The sequence below is a fragment of the Erythrolamprus reginae genome, chromosome 7 (genome assembly GCF_031021105.1).
Source record: "Erythrolamprus reginae isolate rEryReg1 chromosome 7, rEryReg1.hap1, whole genome shotgun sequence".
Taxonomy (NCBI): Eukaryota; Metazoa; Chordata; class Lepidosauria; order Squamata; family Dipsadidae; genus Erythrolamprus; species Erythrolamprus reginae.
The window spans coordinates 25,271,186-25,290,703 of NC_091956.1; the positions used below are offsets into that span (position 1 = coordinate 25,271,186).

The 19,518-nt window shown below is 42.3% G+C and overlaps 1 protein-coding gene across 2 annotated transcripts in view; it reads left to right on the forward strand.

The window, feature by feature from the left end:
- The first annotated feature begins 2,666 nt into the window (after nt 1–2,666).
- The window catches only part of CRACD (capping protein inhibiting regulator of actin dynamics), a 209,351-nt gene continuing 192,499 nt past the window's right edge, over nt 2,667–19,518 (forward strand). The window contains exon 1 of one of the 2 annotated variants that reach the window (XM_070757216.1): nt 2,667–2,877. The gene's annotated coding sequence lies outside the window, so the exon portion shown is untranslated. The remainder of the gene's footprint in view (nt 2,878–19,518) is intronic. The other variant, XM_070757217.1, reaches the window with a different exon arrangement.

Genomic DNA, 19,518 nt, shown 5'->3' on the forward strand with positions numbered 1-19,518 from the left:
CTTTTCTCTGAATGTACTTATGAATTTACTTATGAATTCATATATGTACTTTATGAATTTATAAATATATACATTTATGTATTATAAATATGTAAATTTAGGTATTATTATAAATATGTAAATGTAATTTATAATATATAAATTTATAAATGTACTTATGAATGTACAGTGGTACCTCTAAGAACTTAATTCGTTCCGTGACCAGGTTCTCAAGTAGAAATGTTCTTAAGTAGAAGCAATTTTTCCCATAGGAATCAATGTAAAAGCAAACAATGTGTGCATTAGGAAAGAAATAAAAGCTCGGAATTTGGGAGGGAAGAGGTGGAGGAAGAAGAGGAGGAGGACAGTCACTGCCGAAGGAAGAAGATGAGGTGAGGGGAATAAAAAAAATCCAAAACTTTAAGGCTTTTTTTTTAAAAGAGGGACTGATGTGGCAAGGAGGAGCATGCGCCTCCAATATACCCGGCGCAAGGCTGCCTCCCATACACTGGCGGCTGCTGCTGCTACCTGCTGCCTCTTCCTTCCCATGCTGAAGGGCTCCCCTCTCCTCTTGCTCGCTCGCTTTGTAGCCAGAGCCTTTCCTTTGCTGTGGTGACTCCTCGGCTGCCCTGGGCAAAGGGAGCGTTTCTTTTCTCTGGGCGCTGGCAGAGGTTTATTCCCTTTCCAACAACCCAGAGAAAGAAAAATGCTTTGTTCACTCTAGACCAGTGATTTTCAACCTTTTTTGAGCCGCGGCACATTTTTTACATTTACAAAATCCTGGGGCACACCACCAATCAAAATGACACTCTAACAACACGGTACATGTTATCCACATAGTTAAACGTTTACCTCCAGTCCTGACCAGTATTAGAAATCGGGACCATGGGGAGGAGTAGCAGCTTCAACTACTTGCTGTGGCCACACAATGACAAGTACGTGGCAGCCCAAGCAGGGACCTTCCTGGGTTTGGATGAGAGGCGGCCTGCTATTGGTTCATTGCTAGTGGTCGGGATAAATCCTAGAAGGTGATTGGTCAGTGAGTGTTCTCTGTGCCTCCACTCTTCCTGTCGCTGATAGCTGGATGGATTGTGAGGGGAATGTTTATGTTTGGATGGAGGCAGCTGGCGGCGGGCCAGATAAATGGCCTCCACAGGCCGTATCCGGCACACGGGCCTTAGTTTGGAGACCCATGTTTAATTTCCCCATGGCACACCTGATCATGTCTCACGGCACACTAGTGTGCCGCGACACACTGGTTGAAAAACTGCTCTAGACTGCCAAAGCCTCTTTAAGCGCCACCAAAAGGCTCCTCTGGCAGCCCAGATGGTCGGGATTAAAGCGGGAATGGCAGGAAATTGGCCAGGCAGGCCTTCGTGCCGCTCTCAAATTTCCTGGGAAATTTTTCCAGGCTCAGGTTAAGTAGAAAATGGTTCTTAAGTAGAGACGTTCTTGAACACCCAGTTCTTATCTAGAAAAGTTCTTAAGTAGAGACGTTCTTAAGTAGAGGTACCACTGTAATGTTTATGTTTATACCAGTGCTTCTCAAATAGTGGGGCGGGCCCCCTGAGGCGACATGTAGTGATGTTAGGGAGGACATGTGACCCCAGGGAACATGCTTTTTTTTGCCATAGGGAGGTTTTTTTTACACCAAACAGTAGCACACAGCAGAGCAGGAAATATGATGTGCAGATAACAAACACCATGGAAAAATATTTAACAGGGACGAAAAGAAAGGAGAAGAGTAGACAGAGACAACAAGACAAATGTAAGTCTCCTGAAAGCTAAGACGAGAAAATATGACAGAGCGGACATAGTGCTTGGCTTCACTGTGACTATGGTGGGAGACGATGAAAGACTGACATGTTTACTGTGTTTACTGTGACACCATGGAAAAATATTTAACAGGTATGAAAAGAAAGGAGGAGAGAGACGGAGGTAATGAGACAAACAGTAAGTCTCCTGAAAGCTAAGATGAGAAAATATGAGGAAGCTTGGCTTCACTGTGACTACGGTGGGAGACGAGGAAAGAGCTGCATGTTTACTGTGTCTAAAAAAAATTATTTTTTATTTATTTATTTATTTATTTTGTCCAATACACAATGAAAGTTTTAGTGGGTATATATATACACACATAGTAAAATACATGATGAGGGTTATAGAGGAGATACTCATAGTAAAATATATCTATGAAAGAATAGAAAAGAAGATATAATAATAGAACATATCGTGCTGGCGGCGGACAGCATGAAGCCAAAGTTGAGTTCTTTTCAGCGAAAACATGCCGAATATTGCAACATCCTGGTGGAGGGGGGGATGAATGTTTTCTTCTGGGGGGTATACTGTAATAGAAAATAATTGAGAAGCACTGGTGTATACCAATACCTGCTATCTTGTACATGTTTGACAAATGAATGAATGAATAAATAAATAAATAAATAATAAATTAATAAATAAAATAGATGAAAGACAAAAAAAATATTCAAAACCAGTCTTTGAAGATGCCACAATGGGTTATTTTCCTAACCATAGGGCTTATGGTCAGGTGAATCGAGTGAAAGTTGGAGGGTGGGGGAAGAGCTTTTCTCCAACCTGGCAGGCCGCTGGATGGACCCCTAAGCGAGGCTTCTCCCGTTCTCCTTCCTTCCCTCCTTGCCTTCCCTCCCTCCCCGACTCCGAGGCCGCCCGGTTGCAGGCAGGGAGCATGTGATCGCTGGCGGGTCTCGAATTCGCTCGCCTTGCCATGGTGTGGCAGCAGCAGCAGCAGCGCAAAGCTCCATGGAGGCTGCTTGAAGGGAGAGAGCGGGCTGGGCGACTGCTGTTGCTGCTCCTCCGCCGCTCATTGGATCCATCGCAAGCCCCGGCTGCTCTTTCCAAACCGAGGCTCTCCCAAAGGAGGTAAGGATAACCGCGGGGATCCGGGGCTTGGAGAGGGGGGGAAGACCCCCCTCGAGGCTGCCCTGCTTCGTTTTTGTCCCTCTTTCCAAGCGTCCCTCGCCGGGTGGAGCAGAAGTTTTGCGTCGCCCTGACCTTCTCCGGCTTCCGAGGGATGTGAGTGTGTTTCTCAGGGGAGAGGGGGAAAAAAAGCCAAGCTAAGAAGGGATGGTGGCCCGGCGCTGAAGGGAGGAAAGAAGAGTCTCGTTTCTGGACCCCGGGAGAAAGGCGGCGGCGGTTGCAGCCGCGTCTATGCTGGGGAACGCCGTAGTAATACCGTAGTAGTGACAGCGCGGCTCCCGAAAGGGATTAAATCGAGCCAGCCTTGCGGAGGCTGGCGGTTGAGGGGAGGGGGGGGGGGCGAGGAGAATCCTTCCTCTCCTTGCCTCGTTCTGTCACGCCTTGGAGAGATCCGTTGACGTCTCCCCCTCCTCATGATTTCTCCTCATAATTTCCCCTCATGATTTCTCTTCATAATTTTCCCCTCATAATTTCCCCTCACAAAGGGGGCTTGTGTAAAATCTGCTGATAGTCGCCTCAGGCACCGGCCCCCCACCCACTCCGGGGGAAGCTAGGGGAGAGCCCCTTCCCGAGCGATGTCTTTCTTTCTTTCTTTCTCGCCACCTCAGCCCGCCCCGCCCCGCTTTGCACGGCGGGCGCTAAAGCTTCGCGGTGCCACGCGCGTGTGACAGAGAAACGCGCGTTTCTCCCTCTTCTCCCGGACTGGAAGGGCTCACCTGCAGGAATTGCTGGTGCTGCTGAGGCCTCCGGACTGAGAGCCCTGAAGTAGGAAGGGGGAGCTCCCCAAAATGAGGGAAGGTGAGGGGTGGGAAAAAAACCAGGCCCCGGTGAAAGAAAGGTGAAAGAAGGGAGAAAAGGTGCCGTTTGCAACACCCCCCCCCTCTTCTGCTTTCCCGATTTGAAAGTACATTGGAAACCACAACTTCTCTCCCTCTTGCAATTTTAATAGGGTTCAACAATAGGGCTGCTTGAACCTGAGCTGCTTAAAAAGAGGGAGGAGGAGGAGATAATGTTAGTTAGAAGGAAGTGTCCTTTTTGCAAAACCGAAGGAAAGACACTTTGCCATGGGGTTGTCTTGGCATGTGGCTTTTTTCCCCCCTGCTTCCCAGCTGAGATACCTGGGCCATGACAAGGCAAGTTGTAGGCAGACCGCATTTCAACCTGCTGAGGAAATTAATAGTCGAATTTGCAGCCCAGATAACTTGTTAAGTGGAGGAAAGTAATTACCAGCAGTGTTAGAACCAATAAACAACTATGTCTTTTTTCCCCCTGTGACTATTTTTATTGAGAAGGGCGGCATAGAAATCGAATAAATAATACATAAATAAATATTTTATCCCTTATTGCGTATCCCACTTTTTAGGAGGCATAGCCTTCCATGGCTACTGAAAACAGGTTGCCTGAATGCAGAGGGGCATGTTGAATAAACCCAGCGTAAGTTCTTAAAACCTCTAAAAATCAGAAATCCACGTGCTGGTTTTATTCGGCGGAAACTGGCTGTGCAAGCATTTTTATCTGCCACCGTCTTCCTGTCGCAGTTGGATTGTCATCCCCACATGCATGCTGTCAACGGGGAAGAGGGTCAAAAAGGTCAAGGTGGCAGCTACAATGGTGTGATCCATGTCCACTCATTTTCTACATCCCTCCCTTTAGCAAGCTTGTAATCCAGGCCTGTCAAACTGGAGGCTCACGGGCCGGATGCATTGCGTGCAGGCCACGCACACTCCGCCTCCCAAAAGGCAAAAAACATCATGATATGTCACCGTACGTCATGTGATACGATTGAGTTTGACACCCATGCTGTAATTCCTTGCATCAGGGTGCAGTTGGGGCAACTGAATGGAGCTGAGCATTTACTGGCCGAATGCTTTTCCTGATGCCTATGTGGAGTTGATAGCAGACATTTTCTCCATGTACCCATAGAAAGAGAATTAGGTGCCACTCCCTAGGATCAAATTCACAGCCTCCTGATTGTGAATTGAGAGCTCCATCTCTATGTCACCACTCATTTTATACATGATAAAAAGGGATGACTTTGTTTCAGGATTAGATTATCACTAAAAAAAGGGAAAAAGAAGTAGCATAACCTTCAGTATCTTGGTCTGCATGGGCTTAGGTTAGTAGTTTCAAGTCTGACAATTGTGCATATAGTGGTCTTTTAGCACTGTATCAAACTGTGAGTATTTGAGATACTTTAAAATCTCTTAAGGATCACAGATTTGCCTTGGGAATTTTTATTTGTTTATTTATTTATTTTTAGGAGCTCTGCAAAACCTGGTAGCTGGAGGAAATGGATCATAGACATCTCCGGAGAGGGACGGCATACAAATCCAACAAATAAATAAATAAATAAATAAATAAATAAATAAACAAATAAATAAATAAATAAATAAATAAATAAATAAATAAATAAATAAATAAATAAATAAATCTGTAATGGTTGGTGCTTTTTAGTTTAAACCAGGGGCATCAAACTCGACCGCATCACGTGACATGTCGTGACTTTTGTTGCCTTTATGAAGCTGGAGTGGGCGTGGCCTGGGTGCAATGCGCCCGGCCCATGGGCCACCAGTTTGACAGGCCTGGTTTAAACAGTTTGCCAACTGGCTAAATTTAATGCTGTTTGCACGAAGAATTGAGCACATCTGCATTCCAACTCTGAAAAATGGTATATGAACATTTTTAAAGTTTAGGAGTCCCCGCTTGCTAAAATTCTTCTCATCGATTGTTATTCCTGCCTATCAGCTGGGTAGTTTGTGATGGTAGCACTACAAGCTCAAAAATTCTTGTTGAGTTACTAGCAGTTGGTTTAGATCATTTTAGGTTTGCGTCCCTTAAATCTCATGCACTGTTTAGCAATGCCTAGTCATTCCACTTGAAGAATAAATTATTAAAGAGACATGTTTTAGAGCTCAAAGTGGTGAATTCTTTAAACAAGTGTTTTATACTAATGTAAAAAATTAATGCAAGATGCTTGTTTTTGGTTTAACATAATTTGGGAAGCAGGCCCCTAGGATTGATAAAACCCTACACTCTTGTATCTTGTTTAATGAGCAATGGTTAAAAATCCTGCTTCAATACTAAAGAATTCTTACTATTAAATCTAACCTATACCCTTGAGAGGAACATGAAATGTATTTAATGGGAGAAAAAATAGGTTCATCCAGAGATGATGATGTCTCTGAATGAAGATTTGAAGAAATTATTGTGCTGATTTATGAAACTATTATTCAAATATGTCATTTTAAGTCTTTGTATTAACTTCTGTTGTAACGGAAGGGAATAAGACTGCAACAGTACAACTCACTAGAAAACAAACATGGATTAGTACTGTGCATTGTACTTAGCAATTGATAAGCCAGTTTGATGTAATGGTTAAGGTGCTTCATAGAAACCAGGAGACTGTGAATTCTAGTCCTGTTTTAGGCATGAAAGCCAGCTAGGTGCCTTTAAGCCAGACTCTCTCTCTCAGTCCAACTCACAGAGCTTTTTTTTTTGTGGTGGTGGTGGTGGGAAACAGGAGAATGAAAAGAATATTATTTATATTTGCTGCACTCAGTTACTTACAGAATGATGAAGGCAAGGTAAAAATGTAAACCAGAAGTTGGATTGTTTCAATAGCGGGGTTGTGTTACTAAAACTCTTGAGCGGAGTTTGACGGTGGCTAATTAGGGCTGTCAACATTAGCAAGTGGCATGTGGAAATGGTTGTGATTGTCTAGACCACAGCCTTGAGGTTTCCTAGAAGCCCTCCATCCATGTACTAACTAGACATTAATTTAGCTAGGGGTTTATTTTTTTAGAAGAGCCAATCTTACTAAGTGCTATCACTATCTGCAGCCAAGAACTAAAAGAGACAAAGAAGGAAGAAGTAATAGATTGCTAGAAGAGAATCTAACCTGATCATTTTAGATCTTCCAGTGATATACCCATCGCCATTAATGATGTACCTATCACCTTGTTGCTGGTCATTCTCTGTCTTTTCTTCTACCTTTCAAAGCACTAGGACTTTCTCTAGACTAGAAGAAGACCTTGGCTTAATGTTTCTGAAATGGGATAATTTGAGCTGCTCATGTGTGCCTCAGCTTCAATTATTTGTTTGATGAACCCTTTGTTTGTTTTCATGGTATTCCCAGGAGCCTTTTCCAGTGCCTAATTTTAAAATTTGTCATTGGATAAGTAATAGACGTTAAAGAAGCATCGGACTAAGTTGGCTGGAGATAACTAATTCCAAAAAAAGAAACTAAGCCTAGTAGAAGACAATATAGAAACCAGAACGGGGTCGTCAGAAGCTCTTTCTACAATGCTCAAAGCTCAACTTACTTGTACTTCAATTGATTTGCTTTGACTAGCAATAAGAGAAATATTTGCCCTTTTGGCCTCTCAATGCTATTGAATTAAGCCCTTCCAACCTTACAATTGGCCATGTTGTCTGACGTTCTAGAGCACATGTGTCAAACTCACCCCATCATGTTGCCACCACATGATATTTTGCGATGTTTTACCCATTCGTGGAGCTGGAGTGGGCGTGACCTGCACATGACGCAACAAGCCTGTGGGCCGCCAATTTGACACTCCTGTGCTAGAGCTTGTAATCAAACAAGATATACTGTAGTAAACCACAGACCTCACTTTTCATTCAAACCTGCCCCCCCTCCCCTCAGCCATACTTTCAATCTATCATCTTGGTCATTTATTAAATTAGTATTGATAAAGGCTAACCTCCTAAGTTGCATGAAATAACTCACATTATTATGAATTAAGTTACATGAAAAATAACAGTGAAAATTCATGGGCATCTAATTAGCCACAACAATGCTAAAACAAATGAATGTGCATTGTAAACTCACACTATATGCACTGCCATTTTGTTCTTACATTGTACTTAAGTATGAAATTAGGGCAAAATTTGTATCATGATGAAAGGACAAATTTTTCATCGCTTGCCCTTTTGTCCCCCTTCTACGCATGTCAAAGTATATGGATATCCATGAGGGTTAAGTATTTGTGGGAGGATAAATGACCAAACATACATGACCATCAAACCTACCTTTAATTTAATCCATAAAATACACATACATACTTTATATTAAATACATAATAAAAATATAATGCAGAGATTTGTCTAATAATGTCAATGCACACATGGTGTCACAATGACATTATTGTAGTTTGCTGTGGATGTGGCTGAATCCATGCTCAGCATGCTGTATGAATATGGCAAGTAGGGTTTGAGTTAACCTAGTTCAATATATTGCGAGAACACAGCTGTGCAGTACCATCAAAGAACAATGTTCCAGAACAAACTTCTAAAAATAGATGAATCTCAAACATATAACTTTATCTTTCTGATTCATCTCCCAGTCTTTCATCATATTTATTCCCTAAAAATGATGTCTTGGTTTCCTGGTATCTCAGCTTTGAGGTTTGATAATGTTCTCAAACAAAATTCCCCCTTTCCCCCCTTTTGACTTTATTTGCTTTTTAAAGGTCTTATGTGTTTACTTGTTCCTGTACTTGAAAGTTTATCTTCCAGCTAGTGTACATGAATTTGTCCAAAATGCACGGTAATCATCCAAGAACTTCTACTATAACCTCCCACCATCTAATAATTAGATTTCAGATAGTAATTGGATAGAACTTTGTCTTCTTTTTCTTGAATGCTTTTATTAACCCAAAGGCAATGGTGATAGAATTAGGTACCAGTCCATGGGTGGTTTCTGGCTTATCTTGCTGCCGGTATGCTTCCTGATGCGTCGTGCATGTGCAGTGGTAAAAAACCCAGCTTGTGCGCATGCGCAGAAGCAAAAAAAAATTGGCGCCGCTGAGACAGCCGTGGTTTGGGGGGGTGGCAGACCACTGCTGATTCTAGTGACTCAAGCCGCCAAATTACTATCAGTTCTGTAGAACTGGTCCGAGTTGGCAAGAACCCACCTCTGTACCAGTCAAATACCTTTTAGAAATCCAAGCATTTCAGCCACAGACCCATGTTGTAATGCAGAAGATTCTTAAAATTAACATTAAATTGAAACCTGAAAGATTGTTGGATAAGGAGTTGGAAAAAAAGATATGGAATTGTGTTCTTGTATATGATGGTTGCAGCGAGGATGCTAGATGCACAGAAATGGAAAGATATATCAAGCTCCATAATCAGTGATGGGTTCTAAATCCCATCGCTAATGGTTTGCGTGTGTGCTTGTGTGCACGTGCGTACAGGATGGATGGGCGGAGCCTCTCGCTGCTGCCACTACCAGTTTGTAGAACTATACTGTACCAATAGCAACCCATTGCTGCCCATAACAGAATGGATGGAAAAAGTAATATTGATAGTAAAGATGGCAAGATTGACTATTTTAATTAGATAAAATAATATATCCAGTTTTGTTCCTACTTGGACACCATTTCTGGACTTTGCGCCCATGGTAGAAAAAAATTGAACTTTTGACTTGAGTTTTTGTTGATTAATCTAATTTATCTTATAGAAATGTCTAGGGCTTGATGGTAAAGTAAAAAGTTTAGGATGTACTTCTAATTTGTACTTTACTGCACTGAAAATATACTGCTCAAAAAAATAAAGGGAACACTAAAATAACACATCCTAGATCTGAATGAATGAAATATTCTCATTGAATACTTCATTCTGTACAAAGTTGAATGTGCACAACAGCATGTGAAATTGATTGTCAATCAGTGTTGCTTCCTAAGTGGACAACTTGATTTCACAGAAGTTTGATTTACTTGGAGTTCTATTGTGTTGTTTTAAGTGTTCCCTTTATTTTTTTGAGCAGTGTAGTTGGAAGTCCATGCTTTTTTCTTCTTTCCCCTTTTGTCCCATATACCTCTTTCACCTTTACCCTTGCCTTCCATGTTGCCCTATTATCTTTATTATTATTTGTATTTTATATCATGGCAATAATCTCAATTGATTTTTTTTTGAGGAGGGGGAAGAAATCCAATAATTTCAGCATATAATAGGTAACATTTATTATGGCTTGACCCATTCTGTTGGAATCTGGAACATTCCCCCTGGTTTTTTTAAAGTATTTATTACATCTGGCTGTTTCATTCTATGCCACCTTTTGTGACTTCCTAAAGGAGGATTTCTGGCAGCAGATTTGGACAGTGAGGAGGTTGAGGAGGACCATGGACCAGTCCTGGAGTCTGGGAAAGGTTCTGTCGAGGGCTCTCCATCGGAGGCAGAGATGGGGCCAGGGCAGTCTGGCAGTTATCAGCTGCCTTTGGAGTCAGACATTAGTGAGGCAGCTGGAGTCTGTTCCAAATGTGTGCATATACAGAGTTGCCAGATGAAAGGAACAGCTGAGGAACAAGGGTTGACTTGGGAGTAAAGGCACAGGTGGACGATGAATGGCCCCTCCCCTAGGGAATAAAAGAGGAGCCAAAGAGGATGGAAATTTGCAGGAGACAATTAGTTCACTTAATTGGTTCGTGACTCTCAGGCCTGACAGCTCTCCAAGCCAGATGAAGTCTGTGATTGTAAACTGTGCTTACCCTTGAAAGATATTGCTGGATGTGAATGAGAAGAATTCACAATAACTTAATAAAAAGGGATTTTTATTGGGACAAGGAATCTGCTTCGTGGTTTGGGCACACCTAGGTCAGAACAACCAGTCAGTCAAAACATTAAGAAACGCCAGGTTGAAGTTCATCTTTTTTTTAAAAAAATAGAGTTTTGATAGCAGCAATGACTGATGAGACATTGTGTCATTTTTCTTTCTTTTTAGCTTTCGCCTATGTATATTTTGATTGTCATAAATTTTCTAGAAGGATACATGCAGGTCTCTTTAGTTGGATGCCAAGAAGCTTGTTCCTTCAGGAAAAGGCACAATCATTCACTTGTTTCCCAGCTGCCAGAAGGTGGGTGTGATGGCAATGCTGCACCCAGTTTGGGTGTATTGTTGCAGATCAAGAAAGGAATCAGGCTAGGTGAGGAATGTTTGTACAGGAAGTGGCCCAGGCAAGTAGGTGTAAAGACCTGGCTTCAACCAGCCTGCCATTAAACCCATTCTGGGTTTTTTTTACACAGGATCTGTTGGGAAAAGTGATGGTGACTTAGCCTGATGGTGAGCAAGGAGATGGGGAGACTGTCAGCAGTGATGGGATTCATTTACTTTTGCTACCGGTCCAGGAATGGGAGTGCGCATGCGTGACACTTCTGCGCATGCGCAGAACGTCTGCAATGATGCCCTGGTGGGTAGAGCCTCCCGCTACCGCTGCTACCAGTTTGCCCAAATCGGGGCGAACTTGTGGAAACCCACCACTGTTGTCAGAGGGGTCCGTTTGCTAAGGTCGGTCAAGTCTTGAGACGAGGAAAACAATTAAGATGATAGTATTTTTATGGGATAGTTGCCCAGATGGGATAATTTATGAATCTTAGATATTTAAATGAGTGCATTTGGTGAGTCGGGAAACCAGGATAGGAGAAATACTGAGCCCACCAACGTTTGGAGTACTATTATGTTAACTTTATGTTGCAGGTTATTCTTTTTTTCTTGACCTACCAGAGTGATTTCTTTTTATAGTTTTTCAGCTGTTTCACTGAACTTGTGAATATGAAATTCTCAATAACTGATAGGTATGAATTTTAAGCGCGATGTATTGTACGTTTTGCCTCAAATATTTTAAAGAATATAACCCTTGGTTTTTTCCACATTTCTTTTCTGGAAACATTGAGCTCTGGGGTCCATTAATTTGCAAAGCCATATTTAGGTTTTCATACAGCGGTTCCCCAGGAGTCATTTGTAGTCAGGGATAGCTACACCAAGCTGATGCGAAAGCTAGCAGAAAATATTGGCACTCCAGGAATACTTTCATAAATGCCCACCATTTGTGTTTAATAATCCAGGTTAATTATCTGTTTGACCTTCATGTAGGAGGTTTAACATGGAACTGCAGGCATATGCAAATCCTACCCAGCTGCATTTTGGCTTTGAAGACACATTCGGTTGGTTTTTTTTAAAACATTCTATTATGATTCATTATGCACCAGGCCTGTTCAACAACAGTCTTCTGTCCTTACAGAATAACACATCAATCTTGTGCAATGATGTGGTCCCACTGTATAGAGCGCTGGTGAGACAATACTGTGTTCAGTTCTGGAGACCTTACCTACAAAAAGATATTGATAAAATTGAACGGGTACAAAGACGGGCTACAAAAATGGTGGAAGGTCTTAAGCATAAAACATATCAGGAAAGATTTCATGAACTCAATCTGTATAGTCTGGAGGACAGAAGGGAAAGCGGGGACATGATCGAAACATTGAAATATGTTAAAGGGTTAAATAAGGTTCAGGAGGGAAGTGTTTTTAATAGGAAAGTGAACACAAGAACAAGGGGGCACAAACTGAGGTTAGTTGGGAGAAAGATCAGAAGCAACGTGAGAAAATATTATTTTACTGAAAGAGTAGAACAAACTTCCAGCAGACGTGATTGGTAAATCCACAGTGACTGAATTTAAACATGCCTGGGATAAACATATATCCATCCTAAGATAAAATACAGGAAATAGTATAAGGGCAGACTAGATGGACCCTGAGGTCTTTTTTTGTTTCTGTACAGTATTTCTATGCGGAATGAAGAAAACCGTGAGGTTTGAGCAAGACAATGCAAGCTTTAAAAGAGTGCAGCTGTCACATTAAAATACATCTTAAAGTTGCCAAGGTTGAGAAATACTTGTTCTAGGTTCTTTGGAAAAAAATATAGTGCAATTTATTTCTACCGGAAAAAAACGCTAAAAAGTAATGTGTCTAAACTGTTATCACTTAGGAATGGTTTTTGGCATTTAATGAGAAATCTGTATTTCAGAGAGTTTCTCCTTTTGATTAACGATTGACAATGAGGCTGTGTTTCATATGTGCATATAATTATATATATTTGCAAACAGATAAAGAAAGACTAACAACGGGAGTTGATTGTTTTAATATAATGAAGATACTTCAGCTGGATTGCCTGAAAATTTTAGAGGGAATCCTCTAAAAAGGCTCACTAACAATTATTTAAAAAAACCTCCCTCACTATCTAAGAATAGTCAAAACAAAGGGGTGTTCTAGTATACAGTATATAGTTACAATGAAACAAGCAAGGGTGGGAAAATTACTTGGCTTGGTGCTCTTCATGCATCTAAGAGCTTTCTTATCAGTGACTTTAAAGGTTTCTTGGAATGCAATATAATGATATTGCGGCTGCAGGCAAGGACTAGCATTAGTGAAAAATAAGATTGTCAGACTTCTGTGTTCATTTCTTATACACAGGGTGCAATCAGGATGGGTTCCTCTTACCCAGTGATTTTCAACCTTTTTTGAGCCGAGGCACATTTTTTACATTTACGAAACCCTGGGGCACATTAAGGGGGGGGGGGAGGGGGACTAAAATAAGTTTGGACAAAATAATTATCTCTGTCTCTTCTTCCCCTTCGCTCTATTTCTTTCTCCCTCCCTCTTTCTCTCTCTCTCTCCCTTCCTTCCTCTTTCTTTCTCTCTCTCTCCATCCCTCTTTCTTTCTCTTCCTTCCTTCCTCTCTCTTTTGCTCTCTTTCTCTCTCCCTCCCTATGTCCCTCTATGTCTTTCTCTCTCTCTCCTTCCCTCCCTCTCTTTCTCTCTCTCTCTCTCTTGCTTTCTTTCTCTTTCTTGCTCTCTCTCTTTCTTTCTCTTGTTCTCTTTCCCTCTCTCTTGCTTTCTTTCTCTCTTGCTTTCTCTCTCTCTTTCTTTCTTTCTCTCTTGCTTTCTCTCTCTCTTTCTTTCTTTCTCTCTGAGCTTCGCGGCACACCTGACCATGTCTCATGGCACACTAGTGTGCCACGGCACAGTGGTTGAAAAACACTGCTCTTACCTCTACAGCAGTGTGCTATACATCGTGTCATTTCGTCCCCTCATGCGCAGAAGCAAAAAATCAGTTAAAAACGCATGTGGGAGAGTGTCCCTTTCTGTGATTTTGCTTCCGCACATGCGTGGAAGCAAAAAAAAGAAAAGAAAAGCTGAAAAGTAGTAAAAAACCAAAGTGGTGCCATGGATGGTGTTCTGCTGGCGTGTTTCAACCGCCCGTAATTACAGGGTAATTAGTCCAGGAAGACACACACCACACAATAAAATGAAAACCCAAAAGTTTTTATAAACAGAAAAACAGAAACAGCTCCCTTTTTAAATGTCAAAGGGATTTTCTGGTACACACAAGGCACAGGTGAAATGCAATCCAATTGCTCACCCAATAACTGGGAAATTGAGTCCAATTCTAAAGTCCAGAGAGTCCACACACAATCTTGAACAGCACAAAAACCACGATCTTGACAAAACAATGAATCAGATAAACTGCCATGAGGCTAAAACACCAAGCTGCACTTTTATATGTAGCACTAATTACAGCAGCCCCACCCAACCACAGATGGCCTCATTTTCTCTTGTAATAATCCTTCAGTTGTTGTCTCCTATGCATCACTCTACGCATGTGTGGGTGTGTCGTTAATTCTTGTTCAGAATCCAGGGATGATACAGATGATTGATCTCCTCCTGGGCTGTCTGCCAAACTCCCCTCTTCTTGTCACTCATGCTTCTTTGGTCAGAGGAGGCTTCGTCGGCAGATTCCATCAGGAGCAAAACAGGCCCGTGGCATGTGGATGTTTCCCCCACATCCACCTGCACATTCCCTGGGGCAGGAGCTGGGCCAGAGCTAACCACAACAGGACGTACTGGCAAAGACAGTACCAGAGCTGTTGCATGCAAATGGTGCAATTGGCGGGCCACTACCGGACTACTGCATCGGGGCGCACCGGTAGAACCCATCTCTGGGTGCAGTCATTCTTAAGTTTCCCTTGTCTTTCTTTCTCAAATCCAATGGCTCCCAAAGCTTTTAGGATTGCATCTTGTAGAATATTTCGTCCATGTATAACTGAAGTCCATCAGTTTGGAGATAATCACTCTTCAGAACACACACACACACACACAGAGGGGTTTCTACTTACCTTCCCTGCTGTTCGCATCACGCACGTTTTGTGCATGTGTCCCTTCCTGGAAATGACCCTTTGCGCATGCGCAGAAGCCTTTGTGCATGTGCAGAGAGTTTTTTGACAATCTGCAGTGACTGGAAGAGTGGTTCGGGAGCATGGACTGCTAGTTATCACTGCTGGTTTGGCAAGTGGCGGGAAATTTCCACTACTAGTTCTATAGAACCGCTCCGAACCAGCATCAACCCACCACTGCACAAACACACTTGGTGTTTAATAATCTCAGACTTGTATCTTGAGATTTTGGTTCTAACAAACTGCTTAACTGTTAACTAGAGTAATTATAACTGTGTGTTTGGTAATAAAGGCCCAGGGCTCTCTCTTATGGAGATTATATGGGCTATATGGCAGCTTCAGGAATATATCATTTCATTGCAGATGAAATAGATAATAGTTCCACAGCTCAAAGCAATTTGCATTTTGATGTTCCTATCTAGAGTCCTGTATATCAAACTACAAACAGATGAAAATGTTTTGCTAAAGAGAATAAAATTTATAGAGAGCGTTTATTGTCTGAGAAGGGATATGTACAGTATGTCTCGCTGTAGAGGTTGGCTTTGAAGCCTGACAGGCAATCCGCATATACTTTTTCAAGTTAAAAAAACAAAGCCCAAAATTGAAATAAAATATAATTCCACTAATGCAGCTTTACAATATCAGAATTTTCTTTCTCAATTCTACATTCTTCATAATTAAGACTATTGTTTTATACTTAAACATTTTTATATACATCTATTCATTTCATATATTATTAATTAATAATTATACATTATTAAACACATATGTATACAATATTTAGACTCTTATGTTACATTTATCACATTTTTTACAGTTTATAACTTCTTTTTATATTAATTTACATATTAATTTTTTTTGAACCAATCATACCATCTGTCCCATATTTTGTAATGCACTGTTTCTTTTCTCTCTCTCAATTCCATCATTAGTTTATTCATCTCTGCGCATTATAGCACCTTTTGCATTTGAGGGGTTCTTTTCTTTCTTCCAGTTTTGGGCAATTGTAATTCCTCCTGCCGTTATTATGCGTTGCATGATGTAATACATTTCTTTTCTAATATTTTCTTTTATTACTCCCAATAGAAACAGTTCTGGTCTCAGATCAATTTTTTTGCTCTGTTATTTCCTCAATCCAATTTTCAATTTTCCTCCAATATTTTGTTGTGCTGGGACATGCTCATCACCTGTGGTAGAATGTCCCTTGTTCATGACTGCATTTCCAACAGTTGGATGAGTGAAATGGTACATTTTTGACCAAGGTACTTCAGATGGGTCCAAAATGCCTGGTCCTGTGACTCCAGAAAGAATGAAATTTTGGAAAGCTTTGATTATTTCAGTGAGATCTTCATCCTCAGCAGTCAGCAGAAAATTTCCGAGCCAGTTTTCCAATCCTTTTACTCCCTCATCCAGCAGCAGCCACTTACTTGCCTGCAGCAAAGGCAAGGCAAAGTTGGCTGAAAGGAAGGAAGGAAGGAAGGAAGGAAGGAAGGAAGGAAGGAAGGAAGGAAGGAAGGAAGGAAAGGAAAGGATAGAATAGGATAGGATAGGTTAGGATAGACCTTGGAAATCTTCGAGTCCAAACCCTGCTCAGGCAGGAAACCGTATACTAATTCAGACAAATGGTTTATTTATTTATTAGATTTGTATGCCGCCCCTCTCCGTAGACTCGGGGCGGCTCACAACAATAACAAAGACAATGTAAGAACAAATCTAATAATTTAAAAAACACTAAAAAACCCATTATTAAAAGCAAACATACACACAAACATACCATGTATAAACTGTATAGGCCCGGGGGAGATGTCTCAGTTCCCCCATGTCTGACGGCAGAGATGGGTCTTAAGAAAGGAAGGGAGGGTGGGGGCAGTTCTAATCTCCAGAGGGAGCGGGTTCTTGAGGGTCGGGGCCGCCACAGAGAAGGCTCTTCCCCTGGGTCCCGCCAAACGACATTGTTTAGTTGACGGGACCCAGAGAAGGCCAACTCTGTGGGACCTAACCGGTTGCTGGGATTTGTGTGGCAGAAGGCGGTCCCGGAGACATTCTGGTCTGATGCCATGAAGGGCTTTATAGGTCATAACCAACACTTTGAATTGTGACCGGAAATTGATCGGCAACCAATGCAGACTGCGGAGTGTTGGTGTAACATGGGCATGTCTTGGGAAGCCCATGATTGCTCTCGCAGCTGCATTCTGCACGATGTGAAGTTTCCGAACACTTTTCAAAGGTAGCCCCATGTAGAGAGCATTACAGTAGTCGAACCTCGAGGTGATGAGGGCATGAGTGACTGTGAGCAGCGAGTCCCGGTCCAGATAGGGACGCAACTGGTGCACCAGGCGAACCTGGGCAAACGTCCCCCAAGGGTTGTCCAATCCCTTCTTTAAAATTTATATTTATTTGTTTGTTTGTTTGATTGATTGATTTATATGCCGCCCTCTCTATTGTAACTTTGTAACGGTCACTAGATGAACTGTTATAAGTTGAGCACTACCTGTAAATGAGTTGCTCCTGTTAGAACTGTCCGTTATGAATTTGCTCATTGTCCTTTTATACCCAAGGTAAAGGAGCCATCACCACTTCTTGTGGTAATGATTTTCGCAGTTTAATTATATGTTTGGTGAAGAAATGCTTTCTTTGGCTTAAGTTTATTTCCAATCCATTCTAGTGCTCTGGGACTTCCTTGCCCGCTGCGCTCCCCTCCCTTTCCGGCTTCCTGGAGAGGCCCTTGGCCAGTCCCGAGGGGGGCTTCTGCGGGGCCAAGGCAGTGGGCAGCAGATGGGGAGGGGTTGATGGCTGAGAGGGCGAGTGACCAGAAAGCGGAAGCGAAAAAGAAGCAGGAAGGAAAGAAAAAAGAAGAGGCGGGAGGGGAGGAGCCCAGTCCTAACCCCACCCCCATTTCTTAACCTGCTTCCAAAGGTCCTCTGTGTAAGGTAGGGGGATTGGGGCTTTTGCAAGGTGTGCGGTTTAACAGATTGAGCGGAGACCTCCTTCCTCCTGCGGTTTTCGGGTAGTGCCCCCACATATGCACGCACCCTCCCTCATTCCCTGTGGGGAAGTGCCCAGGAGCGCATGTGAGGACTCCCATTTCCCTGGGCGGTGTTTTTGCAACGTGACAGGGAAGGGAGTGATCCTCCGCCAGCACGGCTTAACAAATTTGCTGACCAGGAATGATGGGAGTTGAAGTCCGAGGCATCCCCCCCCCCGGTCAATGGTGTTCCGCTTTACCACACTTGAAATCTGGTCACCTTACAAATGGACCATTTTCTGCCTCTGGAGGGCCTCCCGGGGGGGTGGGGTCATTTTCGCCCTTCCCAGACTCTTAGAATGGCTCTGAAGCCTGTTGAGAGCGAAAAACAGGTATACCATTGCGTTTGGGAGGAGGTGCATGGATTTATGGGTGTGGGCATGTGTCCACCCCCACGCCCCCCTTTGGCACGCGAACCAAAAAAATTTGCCATCGCTGTCCTAGTTTATTAAATGCATATCTCCAAACAAAAATAATCATCTTCTCCTTCATGCTCACAAGGCTGATCAGAGTTTGGACCCATAATGTGAAGTCTTATTCTGCTCATCCAGTTGAGACTTTCCCAGTGATGGGACACTAAATCATATACAGATGGGTGGTTTTAGCTGTTGGACAGGGATAGAATGGAAAGCTCAGCTTATGAGCCTTGTCAAGTTAATTGAAATAGTGCAATAATGTGTGACTTGTGGAATCACCAAGGCAGTGTGTAATCTTTGGGGTAAGAATCGAAGTACTATTTAAAATAGAAGATAATACTTCGTGCAAAGGATCCCGTTTGCTTTGATTACTCAAAGGGCGAGGTTTGTCTTTTTCTTTTTGGTTTACTTAACATTATGATTCTAAATCAGGCATTTACCGCTTGGGATTTAAGAAGGTGGCATTCTGTGAATAGGGAAAGATAAAAATGGGGGAGGGCATTACTTTATTACTTTACAGTTGTTAAATGAATTTTGTCCCCTTTAATGACCTTTCTAGCCACAGTTGTTAAGTGAATCACTGCAATTGTTACCTTAGTAATTCAGTTGTTATTATTATTATTATGATTAATATTATTATTATTATTATTTATTAGATTTGTATGTCGCCCCTCTCCGTAGGCTCGGGGCGGCTCAAAACAATAATAAAAACAATATACAGTGTAACAAATCTAATAATTAAAAGAAAGCATCAAAAAACCCGTCATTTAAAAAACCATACAACACAAGCATACCATACATAAAATTCTGTAAGCCTGGGGGAAGTGTCTCAATTCCCCCATGCCTGGCGATATAGGTGGGTCTTAAGCAATTTACGAAAGACAAGTAGGGTGGGGGCAGTTCTGATCTCTGGAGGGAGTTGATTCCAGAGGCCTGGGGCTGCCACAGAGAAGGCTCTTCCCCTGGGGCCTGCCAGACGACATTGTTTAGTCGACAGGACCCAGAGAAGGGCAATTCTGTGGGACCTTCTGTGGGCTTTTTGCATGATGGATGTTGAGCTCCAGCTGGTCGTATAGAAGGGAGCATTTAATTACAGTATTTTGCATTGGATTAA